Source organism: Canis aureus, chromosome 18 (genome assembly GCF_053574225.1).
Source record: "Canis aureus isolate CA01 chromosome 18, VMU_Caureus_v.1.0, whole genome shotgun sequence".
Classification (NCBI taxonomy): domain Eukaryota; kingdom Metazoa; phylum Chordata; class Mammalia; order Carnivora; family Canidae; genus Canis; species Canis aureus.
This window is the reverse complement of record NC_135628.1, coordinates 11,136,592-11,158,417: the sequence shown is the minus strand read 5'-3', so window position 1 is coordinate 11,158,417 and position 21,826 is coordinate 11,136,592. Positions and strand designations below refer to the sequence as shown.

At 34.6% G+C, this 21,826-nt stretch overlaps 1 long non-coding RNA gene across 1 annotated transcript in view; it reads left to right on the top strand.

The window, feature by feature from the left end:
- Positions 1-19,671, top strand: part of LOC144288565 (uncharacterized) — a 115,740-nt gene extending 96,069 nt beyond the window's left edge. The window contains exon 4 of the long non-coding RNA XR_013356514.1: positions 19,198-19,671. This is a non-coding gene — a long non-coding RNA (uncharacterized LOC144288565). The remainder of the gene's footprint in view (positions 1-19,197) is intronic.
- The last annotated feature ends 2,155 nt before the right edge of the window (positions 19,672-21,826 follow it).

Here is a 21,826-nt window from a genome sequence, read left to right as displayed (position 1 = left end):
TTCTGTGTAGCACTGAATCAAGAGGTGACACCACATTCTCCCATCTCTTCCCTGCTATTTGCAGACCATATCTTCCTCACACTTGCACAGCTATGGCATTCTTTGCCTTTTTCACATCTATTATCAGAGGAGCTCATCATCACTCCCCAACCTTCACTGAACATTTGGACACCTGTTTCCTAGTCCATCTTTCCACTGTAGTTGGTGCCAAGTGTGGATGCTATTTAAAGTTCCAAGTGCCTAGCCTATGTAGTCTCCCATTGTAAATTATTCAGAGAACACTATATGCCATAGAAGTTTTCCCAAAGGAAAGAAAACAAAAATAAGATGTTCAATTGAAGGCATAAATATTCTAACTTTGAATAGATAAATAATATATAGATAAAAATATTCAAATAATAATAGTATATACTTTAATACATGATTTATTAATGTGACTGAAATTTCTAAATTAATCATACTATTGCCAAACTAATCATTTGATATGGACATAATCAGACTAAAAGTGAGCAAGGTTTGGTTTATATATGCAAAATTATGATGATAGGAAAAGAAGATGGAATACAGTGAATTATCTGGTAAATTGTGTCCACCATTAGGTAAATGGTGTCTCCAATCTAACTTCATGGCTGAATTAAACTCCTTAATAATTATTTCATTATAAAGTAATTTTTATAGGTATGATTTTAATTAGACAAACAACTGGGAAAACAAAACATTCAAAAATATATCTAAAAATACCTTTTGTTTAAAAAAAGAGGTAGTGAATATTATTATATACATTTGTGGCCTCTACTGTTCTATCCCTGTTTGTTTTGCTGCCTGCTGAAGTAAGCACTCAGAAGCATCAGTGATAACTACTCTTGTATCCACATTAGATCCTGTGTTATAATGCCTCATATAAGTGACTAAAACCTTCAGATAAATACAAGATTAAAAATCATAGGCCTCTAATATATAGCTAGTTAGAATCATCTTGCCTCAGTTAAGAGTTCTCAAGTTGAATGGAAATCATAGCAGCTGTTGTAGGATACAGCTATACTTAATCATCTGGCCTAAGAGTGGTGTGAGCAGCTCTGCCACATTTGGGTCCCAGCCATTGATCCATAATGGCTGTGAGTCCTTTCTATGGCTCCACCTGGGCTGGGAAGCAAATACACAGCCCTGCCCAACTGCTGAATATGGCACCCATCCCAGCTGGCTAGAAAGCCTGACCAGAGCATGTGGGCAGCCAGAGAGCCCATCATATAGCGGCACGTGAGCAAGTTATTAGGCCAACTATTCTATCCCACTGTTCCCAGATGGTGGCATAGCCCTTGATCTCAGAGCATGAGCAATGACCTAACCCAAAAAGAGACACTGATAGCAAGCCCCGCCTGCCCAAGGATGCTACCAGCTGACCCATTCAGATCTCAAAGCTGAGCTGGAGTCTGGAGGACAAGGCTACTTATTCAGATGTGCAAATACTAATGCAAGGAATCAAGGATCACAAATAAACAAATAGACATGAAACCAACAAAGGAAACTAACAAAGCTCTTTTGGTAACCAAAAGAGATCAGGGGTAGCTATATTATATTAGACAAAATAGACTTTAAGAGAAAAATGGTCAAAAGGGTCAGAGATGGTCATTCTGTAATGATAAAGGAGTCAATCCATCAAGAAGATACAATAATTGTAAGTATTTATGTACCCAGCCAGCATCAGAGTACCTAATATATAAAGCAAACACTAATAGTGCTAAAAGGAGAAATAAACAGCAGTAATAGTTGGAGACTTTAACACTCTACTCTCAACTATGGATAGATCATTTAGACAGAGAATCGATAAGAAACAACACTATAGACCAAACAGATATATACAAAACATTTCATCCAACAGTAGAAAAATACATATTATTCTTAAGTGCATGTGGGACATATTCTATGATCCATCATATGTTAGAACACAAAATAAGCCTGAGCAAATTCAAGAAGTTAGATATTGGGGCACCTGGGTGACTCAGTGGTTGAGTGTCTCCCTTTGGCTCAAGTCATGATCCTAGAGTCCTGGGATCGAGTCCCGCATCAGGCTCCCTGCAGGGAGCCTGCTTCTCCCTCTGCCTATGTCTCTGCCTCTCTCTTTGTCTCTTATGAATGAATAAATAAAATCTTAAAAAAAGAAGTTAGAAATTATATCAAGTATTTCTACAACCACAGTGGTGGGAAACTAGAAATTAATAACTGGAATAAACCTGGAAAATTTACAAATATGTGGAGATAAAGCAACACACTCTGTAACAAACAAAGGGACAAAGAAGAAATCAAAAGGGGAAAAAATATCTTGAAACAAACTAAAATGGAAATACAACATACCAAAACCTACATAATATAGCAAAGGCAGTTCCGAGAGGAAAGTTTCTAGCAATAAGTATATACATTAAGAAACAAAAACAATCTCAAGTGTATAACCTAACCTATACTTAACAGAATTAGAAAAAGAATGTACTAAACCCAAGTTAGCAGAAGGAAGGAAATAATAAAGATTACAGCATAAATAAATAGAGAATAGGAAAACAATAGAAAAGATTTAAGAAACTAAGTTAGATCTTGGGAGATCTAACTGATAACATAAAATTGACAAACCTAAGCAAGACTAACCAAGAAAAAAGATTACCCAAATTGTAAATGATTACCACACAAATACAAAGACTTAGAAGAGATTACTATGAACAACTATATGCCAACAATTTAATAACCTAGAAGAAATGGGCAAATTTCTAGAAACATTTAATCTACCAAGACTGTGTCATAAAAAAATAGAAAATTTGAATAGACTAATAATGATTTAAGGAGATTGAATCAATAATCAAGAACCTCTCAGTAGAGAAAAGTCTAGGACTGGATGGTTACAGTGGTGAATTTTACCAGCCATTTAAAGAAGAGTTAAAGACAATCCTTTTCAAACTCTTCCCAAAAAAATTGAAGAGGAGGAAACATTCCAAAACTCATTTTAGAACAACATTACCCTGATATCAAAGTCAGATAAAGACAAAACAAGAAAAAGGAATTCCAGGCAAATGTTCTCAGTGAATATAGATGCAAAAACTCTCAATAAAATAATAGCAAACCAACATCCTAGGAAAAAGCAGGGGAAAAAACTCATTTACATTGGTCTTGGCAATTATTTTTTGGGGAATGACACCTAAACACAAGCAACAAATGCAAAAATAAACAAGTGAGACTACAGCAAACTAGAAACTTATACACAGTAAAAGAAATGATCAGCAAAATGAAAAGCAACCTGTGGGATGGGAGAAAATATTTGCAAACCACCTATTTGATAAGAGGTAATAATATCTGGGTCACCTGGGTGGCTCAGTCAGTTAGGCATCTGCCCTTGGCTCAGGTCATGACCTTTCCTGGGATGGAGCCCCACGTGGGGCTCACTGCTTAGCAGGGAATCTGCTTCTCTCTCTCCCTCTGCCTCCTCCACTCTATTCATGCTCATGCTTCCTCTCAAAACAAGAAAAAAAAAGAGGTAAGAATATCCAAAATATTTAAGAGTTAAAGAACTCATACAACTCAGTAACACCAGCAAAAGTAACCGAATAAAAGAATGGGAAGAGGACCTGAATAGACATGTTGCAAAGAAGATGGTCAAATGGCCATCAGGTACATGAAAAGGTGCTCAGTGTTAATAATCATCACGGAAATACAAATCAAAACCACAAGATATCACCTCACACCTGTTAGGATGGCTGTTATCAGAAAGACAAGAAGTAAGTGTTGGTAAGAAGTGGAGAACCCTTGTGCACTGTTGGTAAGAATGTAAACTAATGCGTCCATTATGGAAAACAGAATAGACGTTCTTCAAATATTTGAAATACAACTATCATATGATCCAGAGATTCCACTGGCATATATACAGACAAAATCACTGTTTTAAAGAAATATCTTTACCTTCATGTTCATTGTAGCATTATTTATAATACCCAAGACATGGAAACAACTTAAATGTATGCAAATGAATAAAGAAAATATGACATTTATTTCTATACATATATGTGTATATATGCACATATACATACATTATACATACATAATATATATTATATAGAGGTGTATATATATGTAATATTTATATATAGTGGAATATATTATTCAGCCATAAAAAAGAAGGAAATCCTGCCATTTGTGACAACATGGATGAACCTTGAGGTATTATGCTAAGTGAAATAAGTTAGGCAAAGAGAAATACTGTGTGATTTTACTTATATATGGAATCTTAAAACACTTGTCTCAGAGATGGAGCAGATTGGGAGTTGTCAGAGATGGGGAGTTGAGGGTTGGGGAAATGGGTGAAAGTGATAAAAAAGTACAAACCTCAGTTATAAGGTAAATTAGGTTCTGGGGGATGTAATGTACAGTATGGTGACATAGTAAACAATATACTATATTATATATTTGAAAATTGCTTAGAGCTAAGATTAGATTTTAAAAGTTCTTATCACAAGAAAAAATGTTTTTAACTATGGGTGGTCATCATAAACTATTGAGGGAACTATTTCCCAACAATATATACCTAATCAAGTCATTGTGTCATACACCTTAAACTTGTACAATGTTATATATCAATTTTATCTTAGTAAAGCCAGGAGGGACAGAAAGAGAAAGGGCATTGGGTAGAGGGTGTCCAACCTAAGTTAGATGAATTAGGGAGGGAAGGCCTTTAAGGTAATTATATTTGAGATATGACCAGAATACCAAAAAGGAGGTACTCTAAAGTTTGGAAAAGAGTATTCCAGGAATAGGGAAAAATAAGTTCCAAAGCCCCAATTTTGAGGAAATTAAATAATAAAGTTTAATAACAAGTCTCTTATGAGGCAGAATTATGAATGAGAACAAAGGACAAATCCATTATAGACAAATGGATCTGGGATGAATTCCCATTACCTGAAATATGATGTTGAACAAATTAGCTAAACTCTCTGCACCTCAGTTTCTTCATTAGCAAAATGCAGATAATAACTGCCTAGTAAAGCTTTTTCAATTACTAAATGAAGTTATATATGCGAAGATTCTTTGCATGTAACTCTTTATTCCATACTCTATTGAAATTACTTAACCAGATGTTGACATATTATCCCTTTAATTCATGAGATGCTGTTCCAAAATAACATTGAGAGAGAGGGAGAGAGGGAAATTGATGTGTTTCCTTATGAAGAGGAATTAGACTATTTCATGTATCTAGTAGGAGAAAATAAAATTTTGCCTTCCAAAAGAAAAGTCTGGATCTCTCTTATTATTTTTCTAATAGGTTATTAATGAATATGTAGAGAATGGTAATATGAAAGAAACATTACATATGAGATTATCTGTTACTACTGCAATCTGTTTCTTTATATGTTAGACAGCTGAGGTTCTCGTTTGCTTCAGTCAAATTTTGAGGAAAATTTTTAGATTTGGGAGACTCATTTAATCAACTAGTGAATATCTAAATATAGGAATGGTCAGAACCCCAACATCGTATAGGGAATGAGAAAAGCACAAGAGGGTTTGAAAGAGAGGGAAATACCTAGACTGAGGATGCTAGAGAATACACATGGAGAAATGTATGGCCTTCATAAATATATTTTAACTGGGGTCAGGAAATACAGTGGTAATCAAATGCTAATTTGATTTATACCAAACAGACGTAAATACAGTGGAGTGTGTGCATGTATGTTGGAAAAGGGGGTTTAGTTCTCCAAAACTGCTTCTGGTTAAAACAAGCGTTCTCATGATTAAAATAAAATTTCCAACAGGGAAAAAATTCAATATGTTGCATAAAGGAAATGATATTTTTTTCAAGAGAAGATGAATTTTAAGTATAATATAAAAACAATAATTTAGGGATCCCTGGGTGGCGCAGCGGTTTGGCGCCTGCCTTTGGCCCAGGGCGCGATCCTGGAGACCCGGGATCGAATCCCACGTCGGGCTCCCGGTGCATGGAGCCTGCTTCTCCCTCTGCCTATGTCTCTGCCTCTCTCTCTCTCTCTTTCTGTGACTATCATAAATAAAATAAAATAAATTAAAAAAAAAAACAAAAAAAAAACCAATAATTTAAGAGATTCTGGGGTGCCTGAGTGGCTCCGTAGGTTAAAGCGCTTGCCTTCCCCATTTTCATAATCTCAGGATCCTGGGATGGAGCCCTCTGGTGGGCTCCCAGCTCACTGGGGAGTCTGCTTCTCCTTCTGTCCCTCCCCCCACTCGCACACTCACATGCACACTCTCTCTCAAATAAATAAATAAAATCTTAAAAAAAAAAAGGATTCTAATTGATTTACAAAATGCTTAAGTGACTTGTTAGGTACATTGTTCAGTTAATTTTCTCCAGTGTAACTTTTTTAGATGAGTGCTAATATATGTACATGTCAGTTATTTATTTTAACAGATCAACATTTTCCTGTCATATTGATTTCTATTTCACTTCTTCCTAGGGTTGTTACAGTTAATTGGTAGGTAGTATGAGTTGTCAAACAGGGAATTTTTTTTTTCTTTTTTTTCTTTTTTTCTTTTTTTATTTTTTTAATTTATTTTTTATTGGTGTTCAATTTACTAACATACAGAATAACCCCCAGTGCCCGTCACCACCACCCCTAGTTCGTTTCCCAGAGTTAGCAGTCTTTACGTTCTGTCTTCCACCACCCCTAGTTCGTTTCCCAGAGTTAGCAGTCTTTACGTTCTGTCTCCCTTTCTGATATTTCCCACACATTTCTTCCCCCTTCCCTTATATTCCCTTTCACTATTATTTATATTCCCCAAATGAATGAGAACATATAATGTTTGTCCTTCTCCGACTGGCTTACTTCACTCAGCATAATACCCTCCAGTTCCATCCACGTTGAAGCAAATGGTGGGTATTTGTCATTTCTAATAGCTGAGTAATATTCCATTGTATACATAAACCACATCTTCTTTATCCATTCATCTTTCGTTGGACACCGAGGCTCCTTCCACAGTTTGGCTATCGTGGCCATTGCTGCTATAAACATCGGGGTGCAGGTGTCCCGGCGTTTCATTGCATCTGTATCTTTGGGGTAAATCCCCAACAGTGCAATTGCTGGGTCGTAGGGCAGGTCTATTTTTAACTCTTTGAGGAACCTCCACACAGTTTTCCAGAGTGGCTGCACCAGTTCACATTCCCACCAACAGGGAATTTTATCATGCTAATAGACTGAAGTGGTGGATAGTGGTTTAGTAATCACAGAACACTGATTTTGTGTGGTCTTGTTTTAGAGAAAAAGAAGTGCTATAACTTATTTTAAAGATGCAATCAAGCCAGAGAAAACATAAATGAGATATAACAGATACAGTGAGTGTATATGGATAGAAAGGTTGAGAAAGAGGCAATAAGAAATAAATGTGGAAAGAAAGCTTTCAGATATTACTCACCTGAATTTCACATTTATTGATTAATAGCATGTCAATACAAGAGATGCTTGAAGAATATCTCAGCCCCATTTGTTGCAATTCAAACTTCAATCTCCTCAATGTTCTCCATTTGACTTCAAAATAGAAAAATAAAAATTCTCCTCTCTCAAGGCTTTCTATCACAACCATAAATTTAGCTCTGGGACTCTCAACTTCCATAGCTTTCTTTAATTTTTTTCTAATATTATCATATGATAATTGTAATGAAAATAACCAAGTCTCTGCTTGTCACATCAGCTTTCAATAATTGTGACAGCAAATTACTTTGGAAAGAGAAATTATTAAACTGATAAAGTGGTCATTTCAGCGGAAAAATTGTTCCAATACTTTTTCTTTACACAGAAGTGTTATTAAAAATGGGAAAACAAATTAACTGACCATGACAATATAATGAAAATGAATTGACCTAAGCATATATACTTTGTGTGCTTATATTCGTATTGCCCTGAGTCTGCTGCATGAGATTTTTCAATAAATACCATCTTGTCAGCCAGGGCCAAAAATTTGAAGATGTGTGATCCTATTAAAATGTTTTAGTGATTTTACCCCCTTCTCATTTTTACGATATATATCTAATAATATATAGATCATAAAGAATGGAGTAGAAAAAAACAAATGTATATAGAAAATCTATAATGGATTTAAATGAGGGGGCATGTGTAGAAATAAGAATTGTTTATTCATACTAACTTCATACTAACTTCAGTAAATGTTAATCACAATGAATACATCTCGCTTTATTTACTTAAACATTGTTCAATTCCCCCCAAATACAGTCCATATATGGGCTTTAATTTTGCTGCACGACTGTGTTCTCAGTATATACAGTACTTTCAAGAAATAATCTATTGGATAAATGCATACATGTTCTAACTCTATAGAAAAAAATGGCAAAAACTAGCCTCTTGGCTTTGGGGGTACATATCTGAACATTGATTGGAATGTGCATTAAGAAGCATACAGTTTTATCTGTCTTGGGAATCTGTTTGTTTCTGAAATCAGAAAGCCAAACTTTGCCAGTTGGGAGATTTGGTGAGCTAAAGTGGGTTTAATTTTTACTTACAAAAAGGCAAAATCAATAGGGAAGTGAAGCAGTCATAGGATATACCATGACTCTGTTTTGAATAGAAGGGCTCTTTTTGCCTAACATCTCCAGGTAATTGTTTAAGCTTCCACATTTATTTTGTAGGAGTAGGAAAAGCTGCAGGACGTCATCACCCACCCATGTGCTCAAACCCAAAATTCTAGAGGTCTAGGTATCTTTTGTCTTCCTTATACTCTGTTAGTTTAACCTTTCTAACTTTAAAATGTGTTGAATCTACTCAGTTTTTTCATCTCCATGGCTAGTCCAGAGCACCATTACTTTTATCCTATGTAACCGCAATAACCTCCTTCCTTGTTTTTGCCCTCCCTCTCAGTCTTTCCTCTGCGTAGCATCCTGGATGGTCATTTTTTAGTCAACCCAATTATGCTGTCCCCCTGTTTCGAAGACTCAGGGGTCTTCCAGTTCCACTTAGAATAAAACTCAAAGTTTGTAACGTGGCCTATGAAACTTTATATAATCTGCACCTCTCTTAGCTTATAACTGCAAACTCTAACACACTGTGTTCTAGTGACTGGCCTTTTCTCTATTCTGTAAGAACACAAAGTGTTTTTCCCCACCTCAGGGCCTTTGTAAATGGTACACCCCATGCCCATATACTCTACTCCCAGATGTTCACATACCTGGCCACTTAAAATTCATATTCACAAACTGTGGCTCCCAGTAGAGCTGCCTGTTTTAGTAAATACAGTTTTATTAAAACACAGCTACACTGTTTGTGTATGACTGCCTTTGCACTACATCAGAGTTTAATGAGTTGGTGAACCAAGTTGGTGAGCCATAGAGATACAGACCAAATGGCTCGCAAAACCAAAAATATTTGATTTTGGGTCCTGAAGTAAAGACCTGACTGAAGAGACTCATTTTGGAGATGTTGTAAGAAAAAGAAGTAACCTTTGTATTAACAAATCACTGAGGGGTTTTATGTTACCACAACCCAATTTAGCCATACTAAATTAATACAAGGAAAATGTAGAATACATTGTAGATAAAAATGGAATGGTTTTTAGGTCAATGAAATAAGTCGTCTTTAGCCTATGTAGAGGTATTTCCTTGTTACAGCTTGGGGTGTTCAGTGTATCTTTACTAACCGTTCTCTCACATCTCTTGTGATTGAGAACAGATGGCTGCAATGATTTTCAGATGATGTTCTATGATCTGAGAAACATTGAGCAATTTTTAATCGTCTTGAAATTCTTAAGAAATAATTTGTTATTTATTGGGGAAAAAATGAACTGCAAGGTATTTTTTCTTCGAGAATGCCTTAGCATGGAAAGTACCCAGAATTAGGGCAAAGTATCAGGTGAGACCATCTGCAATTCAAGTATTCTGATTTCAACTGCCTTTTCTTTTCTATCAATACATAAAGTTCTGTGTTCTGCAAAACTATAAATTCTGAATATTAAGCAGTTAATGAATAAAGAATCAGAGAAAAAAGTGGTTAGAATGTTACAACATTCAGATAGGTGTATGTAAAGTTGAAATTGTAATTTGAGGTAAAATATTTAGTAAAAGTCATTAAAGCTTTTTTTAAAGAGTCATTAAAGCTTTTTTTAAAGAGTAAAATATACCTAGTACTCTTTAAAAACATGAGATTATTCCTTTTATATAATATGTTTTTTATTATTTTATAAACAATAAGTGGAGTTAATTTAAAATATAAAGAAAAAGGAAAAATATATATGAATTTTACCACTCAGCAGTTGTTAATCACACTGTATTATTTGGGGCTAGTTGTTATAGTTTGTCTATATCATATCCATGGCTATATCTGTCAAAAGTTTTATAAAATTTAGATCATACATAATAGTTTCATATCCTGGATTTTTTTTGTCATTATGAATGATTTGTATTTCTTAGATATTCTTAGAAAATCTAATTTATTAATACAATAATTTCAAATAAACAGATTTATTGAAGCCATTGCCCTATTTTAGACAGTTTTTTGTTAATACATTTTATTAAAAGTGCTATTAAGAAATTCATCCCTTTTTGAAATTATGCAAATTTTACTTACATTGTAAACATTATTGAATGATTAGATAACTGATGCATATCAACAAATAGCTTTCTATATAGTCTGTACCAAATTTTTACTCTCATGTTAAATATACGTGAAGGTGATATCCTAATTTATGCTCACTAGAAATGTTACCTTTTTTGTTGTTGTTTTTATTTTCCTAGTTTCATAGCAAAAAATCTATTCTAATGTATATTCTTTCAAATTCTTTTATTGTTATTTGGCATTCATCAAATACTTAAGTTTTCTTTGTAATAAAGTCTAATGCTGGGTTTTCTGTTCTGTCTCATTGGTTCATACTATACCAAAATAATTTATATAATGGATCCTCTCTTCTTACTTATTTGGGTTATTTCTCCAGTGATAGTAGCCAAGTGATAATGGTAGCTGAAGTTTCTTGAGTTCTTAGTATGTGTTAGCTACGCTGCTAAGCAGACCAATCTCTGTCTCTGGTGCAGTGCCGATCAGTGGCTGTGGCTGTTTGCTGAGGCTGTTATAGGATATTACCTTTCAGTCTTCTCCAAATGTCTTCTCATTATGGGAATCAGAGGATGTGACTGTCTGGAATATGATCTCCTTATGATGGAAAGCAGAAGGGTACAGTTGGCAGAAACTGGCCGTGCCCCTGTAGTCTTTGCTTTAAAGTGGAAGCTGGTCAGTTTGTCATATGGCTAACTGCAAGTCATAGAGCTAAAAACAACATCAGTGGAGCAGAGACAACACTGAGGATGTGAATATGGGCAATGATTTTAAAATTCCTCATATCATGCATGCTTGTTTCTTCTGTTACTTTGTGGTCTTTGTGAGTTCATTGCTTGATCTTAATCAATGATGTCCTTTGGATTCAAATTAAGACTTTATCTTTCAGAGGATATTCAGAAATCAGGGAGGATTTATAATAACTTATTTATTATATAGATAATAAAAGCATGGAGGAATTTAATGCAGGCATTGCTAATAATGGCTTTCTTAAGTTTCTGTAGCAGGAGAATCTTCATCTAGTGTGATGATCCAATGTTTCATATAATAATGACTTTAAAACGTAAAAGAAATCATATAACAAATGTAGTAGCATTTTACATTTAACTACTGGAGTCTGATTTACAGTAATTAAAAATGATTTTACTGTTCATCATGTATTTCTTTTCCATAGTTGTGGCTTTTAGATGCCTGATTTTATATATATATATATATAGCCAGTTACATTTCTTATTTCTTCCTTTCTCTTGTGAAACCTTAGGCTATCTGTTTATTTTGGCAACCAGTATGTATCATTTCATGTAAATCACATTTTTATGCAGCTGCTAGAAGCTATTATGAGGATTGCTAAACAGATATGCAAAATCAGTCAGTCATAGTAAAATGAGAAATCTACAAGTTATCAGTGACCGTAAAAGAGACTGAATAGTTTAGTCACTGCTAGCAGTTGTCCTTTTGCATTGAGTCTTTTACCTTGGTCATGTATTAGCTAGATGAAACTTATGTTAGGTTTTAAGGATAAGCTCTTGTTTACCAAGTGAAGAAGTTCAAGGTATTCCAATTGACGGGAAAGCACATAACATTAAAAAAAAAAAAAATGAAGGTCTTGATATTAACTGTATGCTTTAGCAATAATGCAAAGTTTGTTGTCACTGAGGAACTTAGAAATTATAATCTGAAGGTCACGCATTTAAACCATATTCACATGATTTCTGGGTTCTAAATTCTTAGAAGGTTCAGTCTACTTTTGTAAAAGAAGTGCTACAGTTGATTCAATCAAAACAATAATTTGATTAATGTATTTCCCATTAATTTTTGTCCTGCCATATTCCCTAAGGATACAATTTTATATGTAAAAGAATATAATGGAATTGCATTTTCAGGTAGTGAGGTTTTTTAGGTGCCCATGTTCTAAAGTGTTTTCTTTCTCAGATGTTTGGAATTCCACAGAGGTGCCTCAGGCTTGAGTATATATGGAAATAAGATAAGTAGATTGATTTCAGTGTCCAAGCCTTTCTTCTAACAGGGCAGTTCTGTTTATAATCAGCTCAGGATCCACCAAAGATTTTATTTGACAAAAATGATGACGGTACTAAAAGCATATCATGTGCTATGTACTTTTTGGCACACAAGATAGAAATGGGGACACAATTGTGGTCTGCTTTCACCCTCTGTGAACTGAGGCTGAGAGCTAAGATGAACGAAGCCAACTTTATCTGAATACTAAAATCGTGGCAGTACTTCAGCGGCATGGTCACGAGGAAGGGAGAGGCAGTGTGCTGCCTCAGTACACACTACAGTCTTTGAGCAACTCTCACATGCTCCACCAAGACAGATTCTTAAATGACTTTGTAAGTCCCTTAGGAATCTGCATTAGGTTTAGAGACTACATTAGGCAGCAGCTGCTAGCTACAGCTGAATGATTATCTATTCAAATGGAACAGATTCTAGGGAGGATGTGAAGGGAGGCCTTCCCTCACAGTGACTCTGCAAGGAAGACTCTTGAGCCATGGGAAGCCAGAAGGAGAGCTTCAAGCAATAAGATTTTATGATGCTGCTTAGCCTTTCTAAAATCCTTCTTAGTAGACAGATGAAAAAAAGATGTAGCAATGAAAAGATGCTGAAAAAAGAAAAACTAAAACATCTAGAAATAACGTAAAGATGATAAAACTTCAATTTTTTTTTTTTGCCAGCGTGGTTTGCATTCCTACAAATTTTTGTGCTGATGAATTTTGTTATTCTGTAAACTAGATAAGGAGCAAGTGAATATGTGAGCACACCATTCATCACAATGGACCTGATCTATAGAAAATACTCAAGAGGGCGTTATGTGATTTTTCTAAGGACCCTTTATAGAAATGATTTAATTAAAATGAATGATTGCACAGCTGTTGCATACAGCAGCATTTTGAAAAGTGCCCACTGCTGCCTCATCAGCAATTAAATATAGGTAAAGGGAAATGCCACTTTCTTCTTGCTGATCATAGAGTCACAGATATCTTTTCACTTGAATAATTGTAGAGAGGTCTGTGTTCCTGTACCTGGTTCAAATACTACCATCATGACTATAGCAAACACAATTTTTGAAATATCCTAACAAAAATAGTACATATATTAAAATATCACAAATCCTTCTGTGTAATTATTCTAGTTGAAGAGAGAATTTTTCAAATCACTTCATAAAAAAAGTACTTTATAGATCAAATACTTTTGGAGATTGCTAAATTAAATAGTTAAATTGGTTTCTACTGCACAAGGCTTTTCATATTTTAGTTGTGAATTTCTGAGAGGAGAAAAGAGTAGAAAATCCCTCCTGTGATTCTATTAAATGGGTGAGTGTGTATGAAGCTATGTGTAGAATATGTAAAACATCTTGAGAAACACAAATGTTCCATAAAATGTAATTAGAGAAATAAGTGTTCTGTGGGTACTTGCTGCTTATTAGCAATACTATGCATATGGACATTCTCTAAAATGGAATTGCTTAATCAGAGAGTCTATATACCCCCTTGTCTTCTGTTATGATGACTGCAAACAAGCATATTGATCATTTCTTAAATCATAGTGATCATACGATCTTCAGGTGATAAGATCAAGAAGCTACTCTGATAATCAGTTTAGTCATTTACCATTTTCCCAGAAACATGTATATAATTCCAGGGGTTTCCAGATCCCTTGAAACTTCTTAGAGTACAGAGAGGGAAAGAGATCCTAATCACAAAAATACTTTGGTGAAAAATAATCTGGGAGTTCTAGAATGAAACCCTAGATGATTTTGAAAGCTGTTCAACTCTAAAATCAAGAGTTGAACCTGGAAAACAAACAAACAAAAAAAAAGAGTCGAACTTGGGATGTTTTCTCTGTGGCCAGAAGAAATGAACAGAACAAGTGACAGGGGAAATGAGGAAGGGAATCATGATTATATATTAATGAATAAAGAGAACCCAGGGCTCTGAAAACTCAACATATAACTATTCCATTTATAAAAACCAAACATACGGAGTACCTGAATTGAAGCTCTCAATCTCACCCATGGCAGACTGGATCGCATGAGTAGCTCTGTCTTAAAGTGACCAAGTAGCAGATGCATAGTGGTCAGAATACAGACTCTGGAGTCTGACTGCATAGACCAATTCCACCACTCATCACTGTATGAACCTGAGCAAATCATGCAGTCTAGCAGTATCTTCCACCTCATCAGTAAAATGTGGATAATAATAATAATAATAAAAACTAGTCCATCAAGTTGTGATGTTCCAATAAGTTAAATTACTTAAAACTCTTATAACAGTATTAGGTATATATATATATATATATATATATATATATATATATATAGAGAGAGAGAGAGAGAGAGAGAGAGAGAGAGATGAATATACAGACATTTAGATTACTCACAGTTTGTTGTTATCATTTATTTTGTTTTGTATCAAAATAGATGGTTTTACTAAGTGGAAGAAGCCCCCTTAACATGTTCCTAGTGCCAATAAAGTCTCTCTCATGTCAATCTGTCTAACTATACCCTCAACATTAACAAGAAGGAAGATGTGTCCTCTTCATGTTAAGAAATACATTTTCTATGAAATGCTATTAAAAACAACTTTGGGAAGAGACTATACCTTTAGCAAGAAACTTCAATAGACAGTAGTTTAAATACCCTTGTATGGCTTGCCTTGAAAATATTGCCATTTATAAAATTATTTCTGTGAGGAAAGCTATTCCTATTATAAACTTTGTAACAACTTTTGTATAATAACCTATGTATTAAAATGAGGACATCTCTTTCAGAATGGGAGAGTGAATAATTGGAAAAATTAATAAGTTTGCCAGAATGAGTATGATTGTGTCACTTGTATTTGTTAATTGTATATGTTTTAGGCACTTGCATATTTGATATATTTTACATTAAAAATAGTAAATTAATAATCTGTGCATCCCTCAAAAAAATAAAATAAAATGAGGACATCTTGCAAAATTTGTGCCCACAATCAGATTCACATTAAAATAGAGAATATTTTGGATTTTGAGAATGCACTTGTTCTACTGAAAAGGACAAAAGGGGAAATAGAACATATGTATGGCAAGGACTTTGATTCTAGGACTATGGCCTTTTGAGAGCGAGCAGTGCTAGGAAGTCTCCCAACAGCTGGGAAACCTCTGACTTGAGATATTTTAAACCATAATACATTCTTTTGCCCATTGTTTTTCAAATCATAATTATGTTAACTTGTAGTTTCAGTGGAAATCAGGTAGGAAGAAAAAAATTGGCTGATGGGCTATGTTGTCTGAAACTGGATGTGACTATGAAAGATATGCCAAAAATAAAGGTTTTTACTTGGGTTTCACAGTTTGAGCATTTTTTCGATAGAACTTCATGAGACATAAACAAGCAGAAAAATACATAAAATAGTTTTATTTTCAAAGAATTCTTCCTTTGGTTCATATGGCTAGCAATATTTGTTTTTTTAGAAGGGTAACAAATACTACTTTTGTAGGAATTGTACCCAAGTGCTAGCTTCACCCCAGGCTGTGTGGAGTCATGTCCTTGTGCTGTCACTTACCATTTGTGTGACCTTGGTCAAATTCCCTGACCACTCTGGTTTGTATTATCAACATAAAAGAGATAATAATGGTTTCTTAATTCACAGAGTTTCTGTGAGTGTTCATTGAGAACACACATTTTAAGACTTAGAATAAAGGCCTGGAAGATAATAATAAGTGCTGGATAAATTTTGACTATTGTAATAGTGCGATTACCAAATTGTGTATCAGCTGGAGTCCGAAGTGTTTGTTATTCTATCTTTATAGTGTTTCTTTCCTCTTTACTGATGAGTTTAGCCTTATTTTCAGTGAGGAAAGATTCCTTGTCACCGTATGAAGACATATAGTAGATGTGATTCCCATAAAATGATCACTGAACTGTTAACACAGCATTTTGAACTCCGTTAGTATTGCTTTCATTTACCAAAGCCGCTGCTCCCCGGTTTGCAATCATCATTGTGCAGCTTGGTGTGGAAAAGTGTTTAGCTTCAGTAAAGCACAGATATCACTTACACACAAAACTAAGATGCCAACTGCATCTGGATACATTCCTACACATTTCTGTTAGTGAGCTGATACACGGGTATGTCGGATCATTCGTATAATCTATATTTGAAATGTGATCCACGGAGAGGCTTCCCAATTTAGAAGCCTGATGTGGCTTATCTTAGGGAACTCTGAAATCTTTAGTTTGACCAGAGAACCATTAGATTCAAACGTTGTCATATCATCAAACAATTTAACAGATAAGTACAATTCCGTATAGTAATAAGCAGAGAGGAGTGAAACCTGTCCTCAGCGTTCCTCCCTTAATGAGTGCCAGGCCTGAGATTGAGGCCGTAATTTATGGAGCACAGTCAGTTCTTGTAAAAGCTGGACCAAGCAGAGATTTCCTGAATGTGTCACACGCCAGTAATTGTCAAAAGGGCGTTAGCAATAGGAAATGTCTTTGTTGCCATTAACATCAATGAAAGTGTTTTATTCAAATAACAAGTTTTGGGGTCACCTGGGTTGCTCAGTTGGTTAAGCTCTGACACCTGGTTTTGGTTCAGGTCATGATCTAGGTATCATGAGATAGAGCCCCGCGTCAGTCTCCATGGTCAATGTGGAGTCTGCTTGAGATTCTTTCCCCATCTATCCTTCCCCTTCCACCCCCCCCACACACACACACTCACTCCGCACATATTTTCTCTCTCTGTCTCTCTCTCTCTCCTCTCTCTCTCTTTCTCTCTCACTCAAATAAATGAATTTTAAAAATCTAAAAACAAAACAAATACCAAATTCTTGGGGATCTGGGTTGGGCTGGGGAATAGGTTAAAGAGGTGATGGGTATTAAGGAAGGCACGTGTTGTGATGAGCACCAGGTGTTGTATGCAGGTGTTGAATCACTATATTATAAACCTGAAACTAATACTACACTGTAAGTTAACTAGCTAGAATTTAAATTAAAAACTTTTTAAAAATACAAATACCAAATTCTTAAATAATCAGTCAGTTAACCAGCAGAGGTAACCATAGGGATCCTACCTCATCAGGAAAATGAGTGAATTAATAATAAGTGCCAATAAGTGCCATTGGAAAACTATACCATGTCCAAAGCTAAAGACTGTGTGGCATTGCTGAACTGACTATAGTAAAGTACTGGACTTGGACTAACAAGGAGTTTATTTAGGGGATGTTAGTTAGGCATGATAGTTATTCATTCCTCTCCAACTCCATGTCAGAAAGATGATAATCTCCAGGAGATTTAGAATTTTTAAGCATATGGGACTTTAAAAGACAGTCAACATGCAATGCTCTTATATTATAAATGAGGAAACTGAAATCCCCAAAGGGTAAGGAATTTGCCTAAGAAAAAGCAATTATTTAACAGAATAGAGGAGAATAGATTCCAGATATCCTATTTCCCAGACCAAGGATGAAAACTTCATTGCTTCCGACTTCCTTGCCTCTTTCGGTTTCCTCATTTATTTTTTTCTGTCCTAACGTGTAATTCAAAGCAGCTGCATTTCCTAGGAAATAAATTGGACGTCAGAGATTTTTCCTACTATCCATCTTGCATCCTAGCATTTGTTACCATTCTTGTTGCTACCATCAGACATTGAACAAGGAAGAACAACTCCCTGGGTTAGCCAGATAAGAAGGAATAAACTGAGCGGAGTACTTACTGCCCTGGGTAGAACACAGTTAACTTTTAGTAATTGTCCCCTTCTCTTTGCCTTTTGCTGGCATTGCTAGAAATGGCTCTGACTCTTTAAGCTGAAACTTTCCTGCTTTAATCATAGATAACACCTAGAAACCTTCATATATTTAAAGTTATTTATCATCATTCAGGGAAAAGATCTAAAGAGATGTTGAAGGTTTGTCTTTTTTCCTTCCAAAATATATATTCTAATCTCTTCTCAAATATTGTCTGGCTGAGCATCAGGGCCAGTTCCTAACTCTTAGCCTGAGTCTCTAAGAACTGAAATGCACCCCAATCTATGACTGCTCTTCTTTGTTTTTTAAGGGATATCAGTAAAATCTTGAAAGAATTTCAAGCAAAAAGAATACTAATAAATATCTGAATACTCATCTAAATTTATCAAATTGTATCTTACCATATTTGCTTCATAGTTTTTGATGAGGTAAAACTACTACATAGAGTCTGCAGACCCTTAGAAGTTGTACTTCACCAGTCTTGTTCTTTACCTCTATACACAGAGAAAATCTGACACTGGTGTTTTATACGTTCAATGTGTGTGCATGTGTGTGTGTAATTATTTCCATGTTTAAACTTTGAAATATTGTAACATTTTGTACTGGACATTGTGATTTAATGTTAAATATTATGTTTTGCAATTCCTCACTATCAATAAATGAAACCTTAGTTCACTAGTGACTATACAGTATTTAATTATATAAACATCAATTCATTCACATTCATTTATTTTTTTATTCTGTTCATTGGTGATTAAGATTGTTTATAGTTTACTCCAATTAAAAATAATGTTTTAATAAAAGCTTTTCTGTTCGTGTCTTATAGTATACCTGCAGATACAGTCCCAGAAAGTGAGCCTTCTTGTGAGATAATTGCTTATAATTTCTACTTCTGTTTTACCAGATCCTGACAGATTGCTCTTCAAAATGATTGCAACAATTCAGATGCCCACAAGCATGTGACGAGAACTTTTTCCGCTAGACACTTTTAACAACATTTGTTATTGTCAACATTTTGTTTTTACCAATCGGATGGATGTAAAATAATGCCTTGTTTTAATTTGCATTTTATGGCTTGCTATTAACATCAACATCTGTTCACATGTTTATTAGCCATTTGGGTTTTCACTTCTGTGAAATGTTTGCTAATGTCCTTTATCTTCTTCAATTGAAATGCTTGCCTTTTTCTTATTGCATTTTAGTGGTTCTTTATATATTCTGGATACCTATTCTGTGTTTATTAAATGTGTGACAAGTATCTATTTCAAGTCTATGGTCTATATTTTCACTTTTTAAATGATATTTTGATGTCCTGAGCACTTTGTGTTTGTTGTTGGTTTTTATAGTCAAATGGATCAATATTTTCCATCATTGGTTTGTATTTGTTACTAATATTTAATAAAAATTATAATCCAATGTGTGAAAATTAGCTGATATCTTTTTTCCAACAATAAATACACTATAGTCTTTCTTATTTAAATCTTTAATTGACCCAGAATTAATTTTTGTATAATGTGAAGTAAGGTTCTAATTTTATTTTTTATGTGAATGAATTATTGTTTCTGCCTTACCTATTAAATATTTAATTACTAATATATACTATTCCCCTTATCATTTAGTGATTTTCCACATATGTGTTGCTTTATCTCTGGACTCTATTCTTATCCCTTTTTCTCATGTCTAATCCTGAAAAATACAACACTCTTAGTTATCTTACAACTTCCTCAAGTAGAATGAATCTTTATGGAGTCAGAGATCTCCATCAGTTTTGTTCATTGATTTATTGTAAGCTCTTAACATTTGGTACATGAATTGTTTTCAGTGAACATTAGTGGAATACATATCTTGAGGTGTGAGTATAATTTCCCTCACCAACTTTTTCTATGAAATATGCCGAACTATATTAGGTTCTTTGTCTTTCTATGTAAGATTTTGTTCCATAATCTAACTTCTATAGAAAATTTGGAAATCCCTTCCATTTCTGTGTTAGTGAGTATCCCCATCTACGAATGAGGACTCTGTCCATATTTGGATGTTTTTATCATGACTTGCATTAAAGGTTTATACTTTTTCTACAAAAAGATCTTCCACATTTTTGTTCCACATATATTTCACTAATTTATTAAAATAACTGCCTTAAGAGTGCATTTTTTTAACTTTTTGTTGACTGTTGAGTCAAATTAATTTTATGTAGCAGACTTACTACATATAAGCTACTAATGCTGATTAGTGTTGAGTACTTGCTTCTCTTGAGTTTTCTATGTATATGATCATATTTTAAGTCATAAATGATATGTGTATGCATTTCTTTTCAAATATTTTTATTCCCATTTTACTATGTGGGTGAACACATGCAGTACAATGTTAAATAGACTCTAAAGGGAATGGTTATAAATTTCAACATTATGATGTAATGTTTTGCTATATACCTTTTATCTAACTTCTTGACTTAGATACTTAACAATTTTTAGATTTTATTCTTTTGCAATATAAATATTAAAGGCTATACTTTTTTCTAGGAACTACTTATATCTATACATTCTTACACATGTTTTCATTATTAGTACTAACTTTTTCCTAGTTATTACATACTCTGAATTTTTTAAACTATAAGTTACTTAGAATATTGTTTTATTTCAAATAGATGGAGGGTCTTTTTATTTAACTTTGTGTAAAAGTGATAAAAAGTTACACTCACAAATGCATGGATGGGGCATGAACTACATAGGGATATGGTGTTCAAATTTATACAGCCTATGCTGACTTTGAAAAATTTTTGCACCTCCCCTATGGCAATGGGTACATGTTTTTCCCTAGTGCAACCTCTTACTAAGTGTGTCTCTCTTTACGAGTCCAGCCACTGCTATTTGAACACTTCAGTATTCAATTCTTAAAACTCGTGACTCATGTCTGTGTGAATCGTACCTGAAAGACCCATACATCCCTGATAGAGAACCCATAACCATATAACTTCACCCAGTGCAGCCATAGGGTAAGCCTAGGAGCACATTGCTCTGTTTTTAGTTCTTGTCTTCATCACTGCCTCCTTGAGATACTCTTCAAGGCATCAGCTGTGCATTTGAGACAGTGTTTATTGCATGTTAATTTTCATTTTGATGCATCTGTTATAATAGGATTTCAAGTTCTTCCTATTACATCGTAGCTAGGATCAAATGTCTGCTATTCTGGTTTTATTATTATTTGCTTTTATATTAACTATAGAGCTTTCAAATCCAGCCCTTTATATGTAGCATAGCTTACAGCATTTTCTAACTCTAGCTATGCTAAATACACCCTGGCTGAATTCAAACGGCTGTATTGTGTCCCTTTCCCTCAGTTTCTGCCCCAGCTTTTTCTTGCCTACCTTACCTAGCTACCTCCTTAGCTCCCAGCCTTTTGGGTTACATAAAGATATTTGCAGATCTTGTCACTATCTAGCAGTGATGGCAGATGTGTTTCATTCTGGAAGTGAGTTGTTCTGATCCCAGTGTACTGGCTGCCAGCACTGTACTAGCTGCTTCTGGACTGGCAAG